Source organism: Mastomys coucha, unplaced genomic scaffold (assembly GCF_008632895.1).
Source record: "Mastomys coucha isolate ucsf_1 unplaced genomic scaffold, UCSF_Mcou_1 pScaffold13, whole genome shotgun sequence".
NCBI classification, from domain to species: Eukaryota; Metazoa; Chordata; class Mammalia; order Rodentia; family Muridae; genus Mastomys; species Mastomys coucha.
In genome coordinates, this window is record NW_022196895.1 from 69,421,960 (window position 1) to 69,437,543 (window position 15,584).

The 15,584-nt window shown below is 45.5% G+C and overlaps 1 long non-coding RNA gene across 1 annotated transcript in view; it reads right to left on the bottom strand.

The window, feature by feature from the left end:
- Nucleotides 1–2,148, bottom strand: part of LOC116087721 — a 27,994-nt gene extending 25,846 nt beyond the window's left edge. Inside the window, exon 1 of the long non-coding RNA XR_004117584.1 lies at nt 2,099–2,148. This is a non-coding gene — a long non-coding RNA (uncharacterized LOC116087721). The remainder of the gene's footprint in view (nt 1–2,098) is intronic.
- Nucleotides 2,149–15,584: the final 13,436 nt, after the last annotated feature.

The window sequence follows — 15,584 nt, forward strand, 5'->3', positions numbered from 1 at the left end:
TTGTTCCCCCAGACCTTTTCCCTATATAAACCCCTAACTTTCGAGCCTCGTGGTCAGCTCCACTATCTCCTGCATGAGATAGGTGTGGTGCTTGCCCGGAGTGCCCCAAAATTAAAAACTACCTCTTATAATTACATCAAGACAGTCTCTCGTGATTCCTTGGGTGCACGTCCTCCCGAGATTTGAGTGGGGCTCTCCCCTCAGGGGTCTTTCAAGCCTCTATTAGTAGTATTGTTTATTTCGTGTGTTTACACTATACTATGGTTTTCAGAACAGCTTTTATATTTCAAAAGCATTTATATACCCAAGGGAGACATAGACAATTAACTTGGGAGGTGGCTTGTAGGAAAGAGAACAACAAAGAGAGAGACTGAATGCTTTGCTTGACATTTGTAGCTCTTGTATCAAGTTTGAAGAAGAGGACTTTATAAGTTACTCTTTCTCTGAGATGAATGCTTTTCCAAATTATCACAGCCAATGACCCAGATTCTTAGCCACACCTAATGTCTGTGCCACCCTCCAAGCAGAACCATTGTTCATTGAAACACTTGGTGAATGACTTTATGGATAGACCATCTTAATACACACACCATTTTTTAAATGAATGTAACCTGTTCTCTGTGGGCTGAGAATAAAGTCACTCACTCAAGTCAAATAGTTTTGACCATAGCAGGAAGTTTGCATCCAAAAATTGTGCCTACAATTCATTCCATGGTGCAGCAGAACTGTCAACTCTCAGCTTAGTTACAATGGAAGTAAAATCCTTTGGTGATGTGAGGGTCATTGAAGTACAGCCTTATTACAATGAAATCCAATATCTAGAAATTGTTCTTATTTTGGGCTTGTGCCACAGTAAGAGCCAAGATTTTGAACTCTACTAAATACAAAACAAACAAACAAAAAGACTTAATATATTCATGTTCATTTAAGAAAATACTAGCTGGGCAGTGGTGGCGCACGCCTTTAATCCCAGCACTTGGGAGGCAGAGGCAGGTGGATTTCTGAGTTCGAGGCCAGACTGGTCTACAGAGTGAGTTCCAGGATGCCCAGGGCTACACAGAGAAACCCTGTATCAAAAAAAAAAAGAAAAGAAAAGAAAAGAAAATACTAGTAGTGATGTATTATTTTGAAATATACAGTTAATATGTTTGGAGTTATTTAAAATTTATATTGAGAAAAACATGTATTTTCAGTATTGCTGTAGACAAACATCTACATAACACTGTTAAATTTGTTAAATTGATTGTTATTTTATATAAAACAACTTTTATAATACTAATTTTTGTGGGGTTTTTTTTGTTTGTTTGTTTTTTTGAGACAAGGTTTCTCTGTATAGCCCTGGCTGTCCTGGAACTCACTCTGTAGACTAGGCTAGCCTCGAATTCAGAAATCTGCCCGCTCTGCCTCCCAAGTGCTGGGTTTAAAGGCGTGTGCCACTACCACCCAGATATAATACTCATTTTTATTGTTATAATATTTTATAAATTTTAAGGAATATGACAAAAAAGATATTGTAGGTATTGAAGAGGGGGTCTCTGGGAAGAGTTGGGATACAAAAGGGAAACAAGAATGTGATTTAATTCTATTTACTCAAAATGTGTTTTTAAATGTTAACAAATTCAGATAAATTGAAATCATGTAACTTTTCCCATCATAAAGCAATAAAAGTTAAAAAAAAAAAAAGAAGAAGACAGAATATCAGGACTTGATGGTTTTTTTTAAACTCATATATGGACTATGCAGAGATTTTGAGACACCATGAAAAGACCAAATCTATGAATTATGGTGGTACAGAAAAGAGAACTCCAAGTATAACCAAGAGGCTACAGGATGAGAACAAAGTAACACTGTGACTATAACATCGTCCTAGTTAGCATGCGGTGTCAACTTGATACAACCTGAAAACGTCTGCCAAGAAGGAAAACGGGGACAGTCTCAACTGAGTAATTGTCTTTATCAAATTTATTTACATCTGTAATGGGTTGTCTTGATTGTCTTAATTGATGGAGAAGGACCCAACCTATTGTGGGTTGCCCCATCCCCTACACAGATGGCCCTTAGCTATAACAAAAAGCTTGATAAACTGGAGCCTACCTACCAGCCAGTGAGTGAGCCAGCAAGCGATGCTCCCTCATGGTTTCAGCTTGAGTTCCTGCCTTGACTTCCTTCAATGAGGAACTGTGACCTAGAAATACAAACCAAATAAACCCCATACTCTCCTTAGTTGCGTTTGGTCAGAGTGTTTATGACAACAGAAAGCAAGCCAGGACAAGTACTCCACAGAGTAGGACTACAAACCCTCACAGCACAAAAGTGGTGCAATGGTGGTGGCAATAGACACACTCCCTCAACCTTACCTTAGAGAATAATGACCTCAACTCCTCAGCCAAAAGACACAGGCTGGCTGAAAGGTAGCCCAAATAAGGAGCTGGAAATTAAACTAAAGGCAGAAATTAATAAAATGGAAGCAAAGACAAAAATACAAAAGAAGGCCAGGCAGTGGTGGCACATGCCTTTAATCCTAGCACTTGGGAGGCAGAGGCAGGCGGATTTCTGAGTTCAAGGCCAGCCTGGTCTACAGAGTGAGTTCCAGGAGAGCTAGGGCTATACAGAGAAATTCTGTCTTGAGAAAAACAAACAACAACAACAACAACAAAAATCGATGAAGCAAAAAAATTGGATCTTTGAAAAGATAAACAAGATTAACTAATGCTTAGCTTAACTAACCAAAAGAGAGGGAGAAGTTCCAAATTAACAAAATTTGGAAATGGAAGTCAGTACAACAGATACCAATACAACTTAGAAAATCAGTAAAGTCTGACCTTAAGAACATATGTTCTATAGAATTGGAAAAAGAAATAGGTGAGTTCTTAGATCTATATGACCTACTAAAATTAAACCAAGATGGGTTAAATAATTTACATAAATCTATAATAAGCACTGAGTTTAAAACGATAATTTAGTATCTGATACTATAAAGAGTCCAGATTGGATCACTTATAAATTTACCAGTCCTTTAAAGAATGATACCAATGATTCTTAGAATATCCTATACAATAAATAAAAAAGGACATTACTAAACTCTTTTTTTTCCCCAAAACTAATATACCAGGTACCAAAGCAGATAAAGACGGAAAAAGAAAAGAAAACTATGAAACTATTTCCCAGGTGGAACTTCAACATAAAAATTATCAATAAAATAATTGCAAAGTGAATTCAAGAACACATCAAAAAAATCATTTAAGCATGATAGAGTTGAGTTTGTTTCAGATATACAAGGATGCTCTAATATATATAAATCAATAAATGTTATAAATTACATAAATGGATCAAGGAGCATATATAATAAATGTAGGCTGTAGGTTGGATTTGCCTGTGTATTCTCAACCCAGCTGCCCAATAATAATAAGATATTTGTTGATGACCTTGTATTCATACCTGAAATCCTGGGTAGCCTTGAAAATTCCTGAACATGGAGCTGGAGAGATGGCTCAGCTGTTAAAGAGTTTGTGTTGTTCTTCCCAAGGACCAGAGTTTTGGTTCCTATCACCCGGGCAGCTCACAACCAGCCGTAACTCCGACTCTAGGGTGTCAATACCCTTTCCTGGACTCCACAAGCTCTTACACACATGTACACACATACCACAAATAAAACTAAACCTTAAAACAAAAGCAAAGTGATTGTCAGCAAGTGGGCTCTGTGCAACAGCATGGACGAGTCTCTAAAAGTCACTTTGTTTATTTAAGTGGCAAAATGGGAAGTGAAACATCCCTTCAAACTGCAAACAAGTATGGTGAACTGAGACAAGTGGGAAGATGACACGCACAGAATTCATCATTCAGTGTCACTGAATGAGAGGAGAGGGCAGGGGAGAGGTCACGAGGAACGTGAAACCACACTCATGTGTTCACTTTCCATGTAAGCAAAAGAGCACACACAGGAGGCTCGCAACCCTCATATCCTATTTATGTTTACTAACATGTCTACTCACACGCAGTACAACTCATTTAAAAAACAAAAAACAAACAAACAAAGAAAAAAACCTACCATACACATAAAATGGGGGCCAGCGAGATTGCTCAGTGGTTAAGGGTACCTGCTTTCAAGTTTGACGACCTGAGTTCAATCCCCAGAACCTGCATAGTGAGAAAAGAAAATGAATTCCCAGTGGTTTTCCTCTGACCTCCATGTGAGCACCATGGTGCACATGTGTCCCCTCACCCCCACCCCATGTATATATACAAACAAACATACAATTTAAAATTTTAATTTGAAAACTACGTTTAGCCTGATAACAAATTTTAAAAAATAAATTATGATTTATTTCCATACAAGTAAGAAAATGAGCTGGGGAGTGGTGACACACGCCTTTAATCCCAGCACTTGGGAGGCAGAGGCAGGCGGATTTCTGAGTTCGAGGCCAGCCTGGTCTACAGAGTGAGTTCCAGGACAGCCAGGGCTGTTTTTTAAATGAGTTGTACTGCGTGTGAGTAGACGTGTTAGTAAACATAAATAGGGTATGAGGGTTGCGAGCAACCTGTGTGTGCCCTTTCACTTACATGGAAAGTGAACACGTGAGTGTGGTTTCACGTTCCTCGTGACCTCTCTCCCGCCCTCTCCTCTCATTCAGTGACATTGAGTGAGACAGAGAGAAACCCTGCCTGGAAAAAACAAAAATGAACACCCCACTCTCCCCGCCCCTGCCCTGGTTTTGGTGTTGGTACTAAGCAAATCCACAGCAGGCACTTGTGAAAGGTGTTTGGAATCAGAAACTTCTCCTATGGCTGGCTGTGTGGCAGTGGGGTAGGTAGGACTGAAGGATCAGGAGAGTTAAGGAGAACGTCTACCCAAGGTGTACTTTCTTTTCTTTTCTTCTTCTTATAAGTGGTCCTGTGTTCCTCTGGCAGTCTGTGCAAAGTCTAAGACAGGGGGCCGCAGTCCACATCTTTTCTACACCAGGCCGGAATGGGAAGTGGGGATCCAGGACAAGCAGGATCCCTGACTGGTTGGAAGCGAGTGACAAGCTCAGGGTGGGAAGTTCTTCAGGAATCTTAAGGAGTTATGGCTCCTGTTTAGGCTAAGGCCTTCCCCGCGGCGATCTTTAATGACGCAGTTCTCTGAGACGATCTTAGCTTGTTTTTTGTTTCTTTATTGGGAGTGGATTTGGATGCATACGCTTTACTTGGGGTGAACCAGGGGTTAAATAATTTGGGGAAAGGGCATGAGAACATGCAGGAATTGAAGGTCATTGGCTGAAGGCTAAGGCTTCTGAGATGCCTCATTAGCATGGAGAGGTGGTCCAGGTGCTTCGCTACATGGCTGACTGCTATGGTCGCCTTAGCTGAGGGTCCTGGTTATGCACTCCAGAGCAGGCTGGGAGGGAGCCGCTCTATTCCTACTGTCTCAGATCTCTGAGACTCTCGGGGTTTGAGCATGCTCCACCTGTTCGTTTCAAAATAGAATGTGTTGCTTTAAAGGTTCTCAGGATGCATACTTGTTTATTATTGTAAATAAGTACACTGTAGCTGTCTTCAGACACACCAGAAGAGGGCGTCAGATCTCATTACGGGTGGTTGTGAGCCACCATGTGGTTGCTGGGATCCAAACTCAGGACCCTCGGAAGAGCTTGCCAGCCCCTGGATGCATACTTGTAAGCGGAAATCCTAGAATTCCTGGAGAATAACTGGACTCACTGGCTAGTGACCATTAAAGCTATAGAAGGGAGCCTCTGGTCTTGGCTGCTGTTGAACAACTCTAGGCAGATAACACAGTAGTTAGGTTCAGCTGCTCTGTGCCGCCCTGGAGAAGCCAGTTCCAGCTGTCCCTGTCTCTGATGTTTTGTGGATAAAGAAGCCCTCTTATCTCCTAATCTTTCTCACCCGTCAGGTTCTATAAACACCGCCAGGTAGAAGAGCTGAGTCAGCCCCTCGCCTTCCTTTTGAGGTGTTGGGGATCAGAGGCCTGGGCCACAGTGTGATAGAGGGAGAAGAGAGAAAAGAAAAGGTGTGGGCGGGGGGAGGGGGAGGTCGGTGAGGAGAACCCACAAAGGAACTCAACACATCAAGCAGGGCCGAAGCGTTACCCGTCAGGGTAGGCTACCAGCAGCCTCAGGCCAGTTCTGCATCTCAGGATGCTCAGATGTTCGTACCACCTTTAAGTGAGTAAGAGAACATGAATTCCATCTCTGTGAGGGATCTCACACTGCAAGGAAAAGTCAGACTGATTAACCCCAGTCCTCAACAGCCGTGCACAGCCTAACTACTGAAACGAGGCCCGCAGCCACTCACCTAGACCTCTGCTGGCACAGACACACTTGTCCAGCTGTGATGACATCCTTATGTCTACAAGGTGTGACTCTGCCTGGGCGGACAGAATGGCAAGGTCATGTGCGGGATCAGACAGCACAAAGGTACCAGATCCAAGAGAACTGTCCCGGAAATAGCCTGTCACGTCCTTAGGACACAGGCTGGTTCTATGAAAACCTACTGGCTTTTCATCTTCTTCCATTCCCCTTTTATTTTTTTCTTTTTCTTTTTCTTTTTTAGATTTATTTCATTTATTTTATGTGTATGAGTACGCTGTAGCTGTACAGATGGCCGTGAGCCATCATTTGTGTGGTTGCTGTAGTACTCTGCTGGCTCCCTCTCCCTCCAGCCCGCTCGCTCCGGCGGAATTCACTGCAGCTGTCTTCAGACGCACCAGAAGAGGGCGTCAGATCTCATTACGGGTGGTTGTGAGCCACCATGTGGTTGCTGGGATCCGAACTCAGGACCTTTGGAAGAGCAGTCAGTGCTCTTACCCGCTGAGCCATCTCACCAGCCCTTATTTATTTATTTTTTTCTTAATGAAAAATTCAGTTTAGAACATGAGGCCCGAGTCTCATCTGAGTGGCCATGCAAAAGCTCGGGGCCTGCCAGAGCTTATGTTTCTTAGTCTCTGTTGGGTAGTTTGAATCAGGATTGAGGCCTCTAGGTCTTAGAGTGAGCTAAGTACGGGTGAGTACCCAGCAAACCCTCTAGGCGCTCTCTGCTCATGTTCTCCAGGTGGTGTCTGCAGAGACCCCAGAAAACTCTGTCAAGCAAATGAAAAGGTAGGGTAAGGTTCAGCCGAGAAAACATTCTTTGCCTTTTCAAAAGAAACATTTGCTCTCATCAGAAATTATTCTTAATCCCTTCCTTACCTCAAGAACCCTTGCTAGGCAAAGGCCACCTTTTATAGTACATGGGTTAGAATATCGCACGGTGGCTAGACTCTAAATTAATGTGATGGCGTGGACTTTTCTGGGCCAGAGCGAAAAGCCCAGCTGTGAACTGGCCACATGTGCTCACCTTGATTGGGGTCTGTCATGGGACTCTTTCTTGAGCTGCCTGGAAAGTAGAAACCAAGCAGTTGGTAAAAACCAGGCCTTAGTGGATGGGTTGGATCTGGGTTGAAACTCTCTTTGCATCCTGGGGCCTGTTACCTTGCCATGGTTTCAACAGGTCTCTCCTTTCCTGTCTGAATAACAGGAAAATGAACATCATCTCTTGGAAGGCATATGTGGATTTACTCATTCACACAAAGCAGCTGAACTCGCCTAGCTCTGAGAAGGTCTTCACAGAGTATTAGCTATTATTACACTAGGAAACAATAACAAAAGAAATGTCAAAATTTCCACGGGATGGCATCCCAGGGAGCCTTCCTTGTGAAATTTGTTGTCAGAATTGGACACCAATGGATGACGGCCTCTCTCAACAAAGAAGATATTTAGGGTGCTCATGCTTCAGGGGACCAAGGGGACATAGACTTTGGTTCACACGCAGTAGTAAGTTCATATAGAGGACCCAGTAAGGTTTTTCCTAAAAGTCCCTAATAACCAAAACCTCTCACAGAGCTCTGGCTATCAGGGGCTGTGACCACAATCCAGGGCTGCAAGCTGTCCCATCCATAGGACAGCTGCTCACTGCCCATGCACTGAAATGTTACTCTAAGCATGCCCTAGCACTTTGTGAGGTGGGGGATCCCCAAGTTCCAGCTGTAACTATTCACGGTCAACACCATTCAGTATTCCAGCATAGTTATGAGAGTCCAGGAGTTCATTCCAATGCCCAACGATTCCCTGAGACCAATGGCTGACACTGTCCTAAGTGTCTTCACAGATGACCTTTATGTCCAAGCCTCGAGGACTCTATACTCCAGGATCATCCACAATGGCGACTATGGCAGGGATTGCCACTGGATCACCAAAAAGAGTTGGGGAGCAACTGACTGATCTGCCCAGGCCCTTTGGGGTGAGTTTCTCAGCCAGAAGATGTGACCCAGAATGGGAATACATACATAAATTCAGTCACCCAGAGACATAACAAGCAAATTGGACCAGAGGCTCTCACAGGACATCCTTAAAAAAAAAAACCAGAATTCTTTTAGAATTCCCTCCACAGAGTGCTCATTGAGCCTCGCTCTCAGGAGCAGTTCCCCTCCACCCCTGAGTGGGTCTCAGGGAGGCATGAAGTCTTCCTGCTCCATACTAATTTTATAAATTCAATAATCTTCAGTTATATGTCTTTTTAGACAATGTCTCACTTTGCAACCAAAATTGGCCTTGAACTCAACATCCTCCCGCCTCAGCCTCCGGAGTCCTGGGAATAACAGTATAGACAACCATGTCCAGCATCGTTTATATGGTTTTTTGTTTTGTTTTGGTTTGGTTTGGTTTTTTTGTTTTTTGAGACAGGGTTTCTCTGTGTAGCCCTGGCTGTCCTGGAACTCACTCTGTAGACCAGGCTGGCCTCGAACTCAGAAATCCACCTGCCTCTGCCTCCCAAGTGCTGGGATTAAAGGCATGAATCACCACCACCAGGCTTGTTTATACGTTTTTATTAAGAAAATCTTCACACATGACCAGAAAGGACAACAATGTACAAAACCCCATCATATTTGTCATGCCCACCTCCCCCAAATAGATACGCCTTGGTTTTGCTAGAATACTTTTAAAAGCAAATCCTCTTATTAGTTTCAGAAACAAAAATACCCAGAGTTTAATAGTGAGTCCAATCTAGCAGCCTAATCTATGGCTCCCAAACTTCTTTTCAAATTCAACCAGACCCTTACAACCAGAGCTGCTGCAGCTTGAGCCTGTCTCCCTGTCCCTCAGACCAGGGAGACTGACTTTGCTCTCCGGTCTCTGGAGTCTCCTTTCCCAGCTGTCTTTGGCTTCTTTGGGGCTTACGGATTGGGATAGGAGACAGGGAGACACAAGCTGCCGGTGGCACTTTCCCAACACCCCCAGTGCAGACTCTTCATCTCCTCTCTACAGATCTTGGCTATCTAAGCTGCCCCCAAAGCAACTGAGCAGAAAGAGAAGCTGTCTTGGGGCCTGGAGAAATGTCTCAGCAGTCAAGAGTGCTGGTTGCTCTTCCAAATGCCCCAAGTTTGATACCCAGCACTGACATGGTGGCTCACAACCACCTATAAGTCCAGTTCTAAAGGATCTGATGCCCTTTTCCGGTCTCTGAGCCCACTGCACACACGTGGTGCAGAGACATTTATGCAGGCACAACCCCATACACATTTTAAAAAAAAAAGTGTTACATTTTAGTAGTGTCTTAGTTAAGGTTTCCAATCCTATGAGGGGACACCATGACCAAGGCTACTCTTATAAAGGAAAACATTTTCACTGGGGCTGGCTTTAAGGTTCAGAGGTCCAGTCCATTATCATCAAGGCCAACATGGCAGCATCCAGACAGGCATGGTGCAGGAGGAGCTGAGAGTTCTACATCTTCATCTGAAGGCCACCAGGAAAAGACTGTCTCCCAGGCAACTAGGAGGAGGGTCTCAAAGCCCACCCCCTACAGTAAGATACTTCCTTCAACAAGGCCACACCTACTCCAACAAGGCGGTCACACCTCTAGTGCCAACCCCTGGGCCAAGCATATTCAAACCACTTCAAGCAGCAAACATCAAAAAAATAAAAGAAAAGAAAAAAAGAAAGAAAGAAAGAGAGAGAGAGAGAAAGGAAGAAAAGAAAAGGAAAAAAATTTGACTCTAGATCTAATGAAGGCTTGAGTGATGAAGTTTTAGTTAGACCTTTCCACACTACACACAGTAGGACTGAGATCCAGAAACAAGTGACAAGGAGGTTATAGTTACCTGTGTTGTCACGGGCACATAAGCTCTATCAAGCGGTTTCTGGAAAGTACTGAAAAGCTGAATACCAGATCTCCAGGAAATCCTTCATATATCTATACCCCAAATTAAAGTATTTCAATGGCCACTAGCTGTACAATAGCTGGGAAGACCAGTGGCAAGTGCCGGGGTATTTTCCCACTGCCTGAAGAGATGGCAGGTTCTGAGCCAGCAGGCAGCTCATGGTCCTGTAGAGGTCTGGATCTCAGGTCAACCAACTGGCAGCCTGAGCCCCTAATCTGGCCCTTAGATCTATTTGGATTGGCTTTCAGTGTTGGACAAATTATTGGAATCATTTGCCAACATTTAAACTTTGGGAAACAGCAATAAAAATACAGATTTCCGGTTGGTCTTGAAATAATAGATCCGGTGGCACAAGGTTTGTTTTCCTTCTGGCAGCAGGCTGTTAGACTCCTCCGGCTACTGGCTGCCCTCTGCTGGCTGCCGGCGGAGGCATCCTCTCCCTTCCCCACAGGCCATCTGCTGGCCCCCTCCCAGAGTAACCTACAGCAGCCGACAACTCTAACCAACATGTTCTCTTAACAACACAGCTGAAAAGAAATGTACTTCTAGGGCTGGCGAGATGGCTCAGTGGGTAAGAGCACTGACTGCTCTTCCGAAGGTGCTGAGTTCAGATCCCAGCAACCACATGGTGGCTCACAACCACCCATAATGAGATCTGATGCCCTCTTCTGGTGCTGTCTGAAGACAGCTACAGCATCCTATGCCAGAGGCGGGGCTGTAGTGAGCCATCTGTACAGCTAGTGTACTCATACACATAAAATAAATAAATCTTAAAAAAAAAAAAAAAAAAAAAAAAAAAAAAAAAAAAAAAAAAAAAAAAAAAAAAAAAAAAAAAGAAATGTACTTCTATATATCTGTCAGTCCCTACAAGACTAAAGAGTCAAAAGAATTTTCATGGTCTAAGGGTATAGCTCAGAGGGCTTGCTTAGCCCTGAATTCACATCCCCAGCACTGCATGCATTGGATATGTGTGGTGCAGTGCATCCATAGCCCTCAGCACTCAGGACACAAAGGCAGGAGGATCAGAAGTTCAACGTCATCCCCAGCTATATTCCAACTTGAGTGTGTTTATCTCAAACTAAAAAGCAGAGATGCCCAGGGAGAGAGCTCAGTCCTTAAACTGCTTGCTTCTCCAGGCAGAAGACCAGGGGTCCTGTCCTCAGCAGCCAAGGGGGAAAGATGAGGGAAGGGAGAGAGAGAGAGAGAGGAAGGAAGAGGGGGGAGGGAGGGAGAAAGAGAGAGAGAGAGGTGAAAGAAAGAAAGAAAGGAAGGAAGGAAGGAAGGAAGGAAGGAAGGAAGGAAGAAAGGAAGGAAGGAAAAAAGAAAGACACAGATCTCTGGGGCTCAGTGGCCATTTACCCTAGCCTAATTGCTAAATTCTAGGTCAATGAGAGACCCTCTCTAAAAAACAAAACAAAAAAAACAACCAACCAAAGAAAATGGTGGATGGTACTTGACGAAAGCAGTGGCAATGGAGGCGCTCTCTCTCTCTCTCTCTCTCTCTCTCTCTCTCTCTCTCTCTCTCTCTTTCACACACACACACACACACACACACCTCAAAGCTTCACTCTTTCTAGGAGTAAAAAAAGAAGGGAGGTTTTCAGTCCTGCTGTTTCTCTGCTGGCTGGCTGCAAGCACCTGACGGAAATGCTTTCTTCTGCATCCCATTACCCAAGGAAAAAAAAAAAGAGGTGGCCTGATTTCTCAGGAGGAAACTGAGGCAGCGATAAGCAGCCATGAGCTGATTACAAGGAGCTGCTTGGAGTGTGATCCCCCAGGGCTCCTGAGCTATGGACCGTCTTTTGGCTTGCTCACTTGCTTGGGGGGTGAGGGGGGGCGGGTGCTTCTGTGGCAAGGACAGTTAACACACCTCTCAGACACAAAGCCAGCACAGCCAGTCACTCCCATGAGTCTCTCTGAGTTTCGTTCAACACAGAAAGGAACAGGACACAGTTTAAGATAAACCAAGAACCGGAAACAGTCCAAAGAGCAGAGGCCTCTGTGGAAGGTGACCATCTCTGCTGTCATCCCAGCTCCCGGGCCCCCTTTCTCTCTCCCGGGTTGTGTAGATCCTGTCACAGTCAGGTGTGTCCACAACATGCTTGTTGTAGGGGTGCCCCCTGTATCGAAGTCCCGGGGCTCGCCCACAGAAGGGCCTCTCCCTCTCCAAAGGAACACGCCGGAGCTGGCAGGGGTGTGTAGGACCCACTTTCCATTTGCGACCCCGTTATGGTGTGAAGGTGTGCAGACACCGAGTGCCACGACATCAGAGTGCCACGGAGCCTGGTGCCCCAAGGCCAGATTCTGGGAGGACAAGGGCCTGACTTCCTTGCTCTTCCAGAAGGAGATATTTGCGGCCCTAAAACGACATTTCCGAGAGCTATCGCCCTGGAAGTCCCGCAGCCGCCTCGTTTTCTGCACCGCGCCTCGCAGGTTTCGCCTTCGCCCGGGGCGCAGGCTGCAGAGAGCGTGGGTGGCGCGTGCCCGGACCTGCTGGGCATCCCCGGGGCAGTCTGTAAAGAGCAAGGGCGGGGAAGGAGACGCCATAGGCAGACGTCCTGCGCCTTTCGCGGGACAACGGCGACGCCCAGTGGTGGCTGGGGGAATGCTAGGAGCTCCAGAGCTCGGCCTTTCTGGGTAAAACCCTACCTAGGGAAAGGCTGCTGCTCCTTCCAGCAGTTCTTACGTGTTCTTAGGTGTTCCCGGAGTTCTTAGGTGACCCTGAATACCAACACCTGGAGGCACTGAGAAGCAGCCACCGTGCATGGATTTCAAGGATCTTGGTGGGTGATATCTCAGGGGTTGTACATCTTAAGGCTCTGGGATACCTGTTCCTGAGAACTTGATTTACCCACGAGCATCTCTCTTGCTGGCCTTCTTCCCGGCCGCCCCTGGGCAGCTGTGTGAGGAGAAACGTCTTCCAGGCAATCGTGACAAACTCCTCTTGATGATCCCTTGGCGCAGACCTACAGTCTGCTAGCCTGTGAAAGCTGGAGCCCCAGAGCCCAGGCCACATCCCTCCTGTAAATGTAAATGTAAATGTAAATTAGACCCACCTCTTTCAAAAACCATCCCATTTCCGGGCTTTTCCTTAAAGATCTCCTAATGTAGGTGTCGGCTGGGGCTGAGTGCACCTTTCTAGGCACCAAACCCATTGCTGAGAAGTTTACATAGACCAAAGAAAGCATTACTGTGTTTTATAAGAAACAAAAACGAAAACAAAATTTCACGAAATTAATTGCTCAAGTTCCAACAGTGAGTCACACAGCCACGAACTGATCCATGTCTGACAGATGATGAGACCCTCTAACCAAGTCAAGAACTGCCAACCACTTATCTGTGGGGGAATTACATGCCGGTGGTGCCATCGGCTGCGTGCCCTACTCCCGCTCTCCCCCAACCCCTGCCCTCGTCACCTGCACCTCTGTCCCACAATCGTTTGTCCCTCTCCTCCGTGTTCTGAGCAGTCCTTTTGATTGATCCTCAGTGATATCAACAAGAAAAGCCCTGCCCTACGGTTGACCTGAGTGTTTAAAAACCATTCCCTGAACCCATGGCCTAAGTTTTCCAGCCTTGACCTTCTCAGCCTGATGCTCTGCATCCCACTGTAGGGTTCCTTCATCTGGCCATCTTCCGGTCCTCCCGAGCCACTCCCTCAGCAAAATCCCTGAGGTCCCTAGCACAGGACCAGTTCTGACTGGTCTCAGACTGGTTTGAGGAATGAATAAACAAACGTTGAAGAAACATAACCCAGTACCACAACCCAGATGGCCTAAACGATGGAATTTATGCTCACACACTGGAGAGGCGAGGTAATGAGTCAAGGTGTGGACACCTGGTGGGGTGGGGGTGGGGGTGGGAGTAGGTGGGGGGTGGGGGGAGTGTGCTTCCTTGCCTCTGATGTTGGGGTCTGTCCCTGGAGATCTGTCTTCCGGACAGCGTTACAAAGTTAAAACTTTGTCCTTTGCCTGTAAGGATGCTAATCCTACTGTTCTCACCTCTCCACGATTTTATCTGCAAAGACTCTATTCCTGAACAGCATCACTCACACAGGCACCAGGAGATAAGATACTAACGTGTCCTTCTGGAGGACAAACCTGGAACCCAACAACAAAGGACAATTGGTTTGTGAATAGGGTTCAGATAGTCACAGGACAGGGCGGCAGGTTTATGGGGGTCACGGCAGAGGCAGGCTTGCTTCTCCCATGACTCCTCCTTTTTATTGCTCCATGGGTAACGCTTTGTGCTCACAGTAATGACCGTGTTTACTCCAGGCCTAAGTGCCGGTGTTTCTCCCTTTCATATTAGGTGTAAAATGGGATATTAACTCGGAATATGGCCTCTCCCTCTTGGGCAGTGGTGAGGCCATTTAATGTCAGAATAAGTCAAGTTGACCTTGCTTTTCTGTTGAAGCTCACCCTCTGCCCACTCGTTAAGGCTCATTGGAGTCGGGCCTTAGGCCGACTGGTTCTGGCTACTCCTGCATTCTCAAACTCTGGTGCCTCTTGAATCCCTGGAAGGTTAATCAAGCTTGATGCTGTAGCTTTGTCTTTGTCTAGTGGTGTCTAAAGTTGTATTAAACTCTAGATGCTCCCTGTTAAAACTGGAAAAAAAAAAATGATCCTTGTGAATATGTGGAGAGGTCTTTATCCATTTCATCCAATCTCTTGATAAACATGAAAATACAACGAGGCCACAGTTGTTAGTCAATGATGCTCGTGGCTGTGGGAACGTTAATTTTCTCATTCAGAGAAATAATCTGAAATCGGGGGATAAGAGAGGATAATAGAGGGGTAAAACTAATCAAAGCGCATATATTATATGTGGTAAAAAGCACTGGCTGCTCTCCCAGAGGTCCTGAGTTTAATTCCCAACAACCACATGGTGGCTCACAACCATCTGTAATGGGATCCAATGCCCTCATCTGGTGTGTCTGAAGACAGCTACAGTATACTCACGGAAAATAAATAAATACAATCTTCAAAAAAAAAAAAAAAAGGAAAGGAAAAGGCCCCCCTATTGTCATATTTATATTCTAAACAAATGTAAAGAGCTTTGGAGCTATCGTGACAATAAATCAGGTGACCTCAAAGTGTTTCTGGGAGCCTGAGGTGTAGCGAAATGGATTTTGGAGAGTGCATTTCAGCTTAGACTGAAAGACAAGGGAGGCTGCCCAGAGAAAAGCGAAAGAAGGTCCCAGCGGTGGATCCAAGAGAAGCATGGTGGACTGGCTAGTTTTGTGTCAACTTGATACAAGCTGGAGGAATCAGAGAGAAAGGAGCCTCAGTTGAGGAAATGCCTCCATGAGATCCAGCTGTAGGGCAACGGTGGCGGTCAATGGAAAGGCCCTGCCCATTGTGGGTGGTGCCGTCAATGGGCTGATGGTCCTGGGTTC